Here is a 6,967-nt window from a genome sequence, read left to right on the forward strand (position 1 = left end):
GCTGATATATAGATCAGTCTTATGGACTCTGTGGGAGAGGGAGAGGGTGGGGAGATTTGGGAGAATAGCATTGAAACATGTATAATATTATGTATGAAACGAGTCGCCAGTCCAGGTACTGGCACGATACTGGATGCTTGGAACTGGTGCACAGGGACGACCCAGAGGGAGGGTATGGGGAGGGAGGAGGGAGGAGGGTTCAGGATGGGGAACACAGGTATACCTGTGGTGGATTCATTTCGATATTTGGCAAAACTAATACAATATTGTAAAGTTTAAAAAAAATAAAATTAAAAAAAAAAAAAAAAGAAGAAGAAACTACCAAGCCCATGTGCCACAACTACTTAAGTCCACATGCCTGGAGCCTGTACTCTACAATAAAAGAAGCCACTGCATTGAGAAGTTCATGCACCACAATGGAGTGTAGCTTGTACTCACCACAACTAGAGAAAGCCTGCATGCAGCAAGAAGATCTAGGGTAGCCAAAAATAAATGTAAAAAAATTTTTAAAAGCATTATTACCAGAATGAACACTGTTACAACATAATGGAAGAGGAAATGCTATCATAATAGCATAAACCTTCTAAGAGGAGCCATTAATGTTGGATTTGATGAATAGAAGGTTGCAAAAATTGCCAAGATAAAAGCAGACATACAAACTATGCAGGAAAAACATGGGGGAATAAAAGAATATAGCATGGACGAGGCATGGAGCAAATATGGAATGAATGGACTACAGGTTTTCTTAGGATTAGGAGATAAATATAGTAAGGTTACTTGTATCCATAGTATGAAGGACCTCATAGGACCTTTTCATGGAGTTTCGAATTCATTATCAGACAGTAAGGAGTTATAAGAGAAGTTTAAACTTGGGTGTGAAATAATTGGATTTGTCTTCCCAGATACCATCCAATTTGGGTCAGACAGCTCAGATTCTGATTTTGGTTTTCACTTCAGGGCTTTGAGTAACCACTCTTTGCCTCCAGCCTCTGTAGTTAGGCCTAAGAAAACCTGTACTCCATTCATTCCATATTTGCTCCATGCCTTGTCCATGCTATATTCTTTTATTCCCCCATGTTTTTCCTGCATAGTTTGTATGTCTGCTTTTATCTTGGCAATTTTTGCAACCTTCTATTCATCAAATCCAACATTAATGGCTCCTCTTAGAAGGTTTATGCTATTATGATAGCGTTTCCTCTTCCATTATGTTGTAACAGTGTTCATTCTGCCAACACCCTCATGTAATCCTTTCAGCCTTCTTCCTCCAAACACACAGAGAAGCACACTTTGTACTTTTTGGTTGTACATTGAACTGAAGCTTTCTCTTGTAGTTTTCCGTGTGTGTAAGTTTCAAGAATCCCTTTACCTATGCTAAATTCTGTTTTTCTATAAACCCTTCTTTTCCGTGCTGGCAGACCTGTGGGATCTTCCCTGACCAGGAATCAATCCTGAACCCCCTGCGGTGGAAGCACGGAGTCTTCCACTTGCCAGGGAAATCCCTATAAAACTCTCTTGAATTAAAAAAAAATTGTACAGCATCAGATTAGAGATCATTCAGTTCAACCTCCTCATTCCATTCTATACTGATTTACTATAAAAAATTTGAAACTGTTTTGCCCTATTTAGCTCTTAGTTGTATAACCCATTATTATGCACAGTTCCTTTATAGATTCATTTCCAAGTCTTATTGCCATGAAGATTTTTTTATAACTATATGTCTTTAATACAGTTATTTAATTTTAGAAGCAAAACTCTGAAAATTGGTATCACTAACTGCCTATGGAGTTTGAAATGGCATTATTAATAACCGAAAGTCAAACTGTATTTTTGTAAGAGTAATTCCAGGGTTTTGGATATATGATCAAGAGTACAGAAAAATGGCTGTTGTTATTTGTGACACAACTTTGCAGATATAAAAGTAAGTCACTCATGTCCAACTTTTTGTGACCCCATGGAATATACAGTCCATTGAATTCTCCTGGCCAGAATCCTGAAGTGGGTAGCCATTCCCTTCTTCCCAACCCAAGGGTTGAACCCAGGTCTGCCACTTGGCAGGTGGATTCTTTTCCAGCTGAGCCACTAGGGAAACCTTCTGTAACAAAAAACAGGAAAGAGACTTAGTACAGTTCCAGTAATAGTTAAATTAATTGAACTCCAAATTGAAGACACTTCTGTTCATTACTAAAAAGTTCTCCAGTTAATTTCTTGCCTGAACATAATGAAACTCTCTTTTTGCTGTGAATGATATATATTCAGGTTTCACTCATTTTTAGGAGACACCCTTTTGACTGATGCCTAGGAACCTTTAAGGACTTCTGGAACTAAAGAGTTCTCTCCAAATATGAAGGTTCAAATGTCTATTGCTAACTCACAGCTGAGTTAAAGAGCCAAAGAATTGATGCTTTTGAACTGTGGTGTTGGAGAAGACCCTTGAGAGTCTCTTGGACTGCAAGGAGATCCAACCAATCAATCTTAAAGGAAATCAGTCCTGAATATTCATTAGAAGGACTGAAGCTGAAGTTCCAATCTACCTCATGTGAAGAGTCGATTCATGCGAAGAGACTCTGATGCTGGAAAGGATTGACGGCAGTAGGAGAAAGGGAGGACAGAGGATGAGATGGTTCAGTGGCATCACTGACTCAATGGACATGAGTTTGAGCAAGCTCTGGGAGTTGGTGATGGACAGGGAATCCCGGCATGCTGCAGTCAATGGGGTCGCAAAGAGCAGGACATGAGAGAGCGACTGAACTGAATTGATACATCAGATCAGATCAATCGCTCAGTCGTGTCCGACTCTTTGTGACCCCATGAATCGCAGCACGCCAGGCCTCCCGGTCCATCACCAACTCCCGGAGTTCACTGAGACTCACGTCCATCGAGTCAGTGATGCTATATATCACCAGAGATAATTTGGTAGTACTTCTCGACATTTTAAGTGCAAACACTCTTTAAGCCAACACTCCTATAATTAGAAATACATTACATGTACACATATGTATATAATAATATACACATTTTTAGGAATGTTTGCTCTAGTGGCAATAAGTTGCAAAAAACTAAAAGTCCATCAATGAAGAAATTGTTAATTACAGCCATAAAATGATAATCGGAAGTCATTAAAAATATATAATATAGGTAAAGAGATAGAGATGACAGAGAGGTAGAGAGATATGAAAAGATGCCCAAGAATTATGGAGACATAATGAGTTGAAGAATTATGAGTATACTATGGTTTTACTTGTGTGGTCTTTTTTTAAAGATAGTGCAAGCAATGAAAGAAAAAAATACAGACGCAGAACTTCATCAAAATGAAGATATTTTTGGATCCAAAGGACATCCTAAAGAAAGTAAAAAGGCAACACATAGAATGGGAGAAAAGATGTGAAAACTATCTATATAATAAGGGATTGGCATTCAAAACATTTAAAGAACTCTTACATCAATAATAAAGGCAACCAATTAAAAATGGGCAAAGGATCTAAATAGACATTTGTCCAAAGAAGATACATAAATGTCTAATTAGCACACGAAAAGACATTCAACATCATTAGTCATCAGAGAAATGCAAATAAAAATCATAATGAGATACTATTTTGCCCCCAGTAGAATGCCAAAAATAAAAGATGAACAACAAATATTTGGGAGAATGTGGAGAATTGGAATTCTCAAACACTGCTGATGAGGTTGTAAAATTATGCAGTCACATGAATTGTTAAAAATAGTTTACCATATGTTACAGTAATTCCACTCTTAGGTACATACCAAAGAGTATTAAAAGTAGATGTTCACACAAAACCTTATGAATTGTTGATCATAGTGGCATTATTCATAATGGCCAAAAAGTGGAAACAGAAATGTCTATCAACAATAACTGCATAAGGTATAGCTATACAATGGTATCCTATATAGCCAGAGAAAGGATAAAACATGATGTATATTCTATAACATAGATGAACCTTGAAAACACCTTGCTAAGTAAAAGAAGCTAGACACACAAGGCTGCATATTCCATGATTCCATTTATATGAAATGTTCAGAATAGACATTTTGCATAGAAACAGAATTTTCCATAGAAATAGAAAATAGATTAGTGGTTGTCACAGGTGGAATTGATAATTTTATAATGTCTTTTTTGAGGGTAAGAAAATATTCTGGAATTAGATAATGATTATGACTTTACAACCTTGTGAATGTATTAAAAACCACTGATCTTTTTATACTTTAAAAATTGAATATTAAATTATGTGAATCCTATCTCAGTAAAGCTATTATTTTAATAGGTAATGTGGTAGTGATTTATGTATTATCCAAATATGTTAGTTTATTGAACTTGGTAAAGTGCAAGAAGGAAACAAATTTATTTATTCTCCCCACTAGAATGGCACCCCACTCCAGTACTCTTGCTTGGAAAATCCCATGGACAGAGGAGCCCAGTAGGCTGCAGTCCATGGGGTCACTAAGAGTCAGACATGACTGAGCAACTTCACTTTCACTTTTCACTTTCATGCATTGGAGAAGGAAATGGCAACCCACTCCAGTATTCTTGCCTGGAGAATCCCAGGGATGGGGGAGCCTGGTGGGCTGCCATCTGTGGGGTCGCACAGAGTCGGACACGACTGAAGCAACTTAGCAGCAGCAGCAGCAGCAAACTTCAAACAAGCACTGCAAGATCTTCCATTTTGGACAATATCTCAGACAAAGCCCCTTAACTTTTCCCTGTCATTAGCTTGAATTACCAAAAAGCCTCACTTGTAAGCATCATAAAGTCCAGGCCAATCTAATATCAAGAATAATCTTATCCAGTTCAAAGCTTCTCTCTTCTGACTTCAATTCTTTACTCTTCTGCCTTATGCTTCTACCTTCATCTCTTCTCTCTTTGCTACCTCTGCCACCTGCTTTTGTGATGCAGTTATCGTCTGGCAGAAGTTCAGATGCCACTCTTCTCTCTTGGGCTGTCTTTGTGAGCTCTCTGGGCACCTCTTCCTATTCCCACTGCCCGGTGCCCTCATTACATTGTCTTCCCTCAGACAGGCTACAGCTTCTCAGATCCTACCCACGCACCCTCTTTCTGTTGGGGTTCCCTCACCTAGCATGGCTGTCCTGTTGGGTAGGGTTCTTTCAGGATAATTCAGTCTTCTTTGGCACAGGCTTAACTCACAGAAAAGTTCTGGAAGTACAGATTTCTACTTAACTTCAAGGACCCTCTGTTCAGGGTCAACCTCTCTCTTTTAACCTTTTTTAAAATTGAAAAGTATAACATACTGTGAAATACCATATATAATGTATATTCATAGTTCAGAGAACAGTAATAGTACTAATAAAATTGACAACCGTATATACAACTCCCAGATGCTCTCTTAAGAAACAAAATATTGCTACAAGTTTTCACCACAAGGAAAAAAAATTCTTTTTTTCCCCTTTTTTTGGTATCTGTAAGAGATGATGTGTGTTAACCAAACTTATTGTGGTAATCATTTAAGTAACAAGTCAAGTGATTATACTGTATATCTTAAACATGTTACACTATATATGTTAAACATATTAAACAGTATTATGTCAATTGTACCTCAATAAAACTAGAGGGAGAAAAGGAAAGAGAATATTGACAATTTCCTTGACTCTCTTAATGTTTTGTGTTAATCTTTCTTTTAACATTTTGAAATAGTTATATATATATATATACATATATATACACACACACATATGTATATATTGTATATATACAATACTCTATTTAGCTGTACCTGCTTTTGAATTTTACATGAATGAAATGATACTCTACACCCTGGAACCACATTGCCCATTTCCATGACTAGATATGTGCCATTGAATAGTTACTTAACCTTTCTATGCCTCAGTTTCAGCATCTGTAAACTGAAGCCAACAATAAAGGTTATATTGTTGAATTGTTTAGAGGATTAAATGAATCAATAATCATAAAATGCCTAGTCTAACATGGTAATTACATGTTAAAATGTTTGTTAAATAAAATAAAATTGCTTATATTCCACTATATTTAAAAATTTTAATTTGGCATCTTTGCATTGAAACATTTACGTTATATCCAAGGTAAAGGTTAATTTTTATATTTCCCTGTTTAACATCCTAGGGTACCACAATTTATCTATTGTACTTTTCATTGATATTTGAAATGTTTCCAAACTAAGACTATTTCAGACATTCAAATCTTTTGATCATCTTTATATTTACCATGTTCTGGCTTAATATGCCAGCAAATTTGGAAAACCCAGCAGTGGCCACAGGACTGGGAAGGTCAGTTTTCATTCCAAGCCCAAAGAAAGACAATGCCAAAGAATGCTCAAACTACCGCACAGTTGCACTCATCACACACGCTAGTCAAGTAACGCTCAAAATTCTCCAAGCCAGACTTCAGCAATACGTGAACCGTGAACATTCAGATGTTCAAAATGGCTTTAGAAAAGGCAAAGGAACCAGAGATCAAATTGCCAACATCTGTTAGATCATTGAAAAAGCAAGAGAGTTTCAGAAAAACATCTACTTCTGCTTTATTGACTATGCCAAAGCCTTTGACTGTGTGGATCACCACAAACTACGGAAAATTCTTCAAGAGATGGGAATACCAAACCACCTTACTTGCCTCTAGAGAAATCTGTATTCGGATCAAGAAGCAACAGTTAGAACTGGACATGGAACAACAGACTGGTTCCATTTTGGAAAAGGAGTACGTTAAGGCTGTATATTGTCACGCTGCTTATTTAACTTACATTCAGAGTACATCATGAGAAACGCTGGGCTGGATGAAGCACACACTGGAATCAAGATTCCCCTGGAGAAATATCAATAACCTCAGATATGCAGATGACACCACCCTTATGGCAGAAAGTGAAGAGGAACTAAAAAGCCTCTTGATGAAAGTGAAAGTGGAGAGTGGAAAAGTTGGCTTAAAGCTCAACATTCAGAAAATGAAGATCATGGCATCTGGTCC

General features: G+C 37.1%; 1 pseudogene; it reads left to right on the forward strand.

Annotated features, from left to right (window-relative positions):
* Positions 1-697: 697 nt before the first annotated feature.
* LOC104989819 overlaps positions 698-6,967 on the forward strand; it is a 21,288-nt pseudogene continuing 15,018 nt past the window's right edge.

This window comes from Bison bison, unplaced genomic scaffold (genome assembly GCF_000754665.1).
Source record: "Bison bison bison isolate TAMUID 2011002044 unplaced genomic scaffold, Bison_UMD1.0 scf7180017864163, whole genome shotgun sequence".
Lineage (NCBI taxonomy): Eukaryota > Metazoa > Chordata > Mammalia > Artiodactyla > Bovidae > Bison > Bison bison.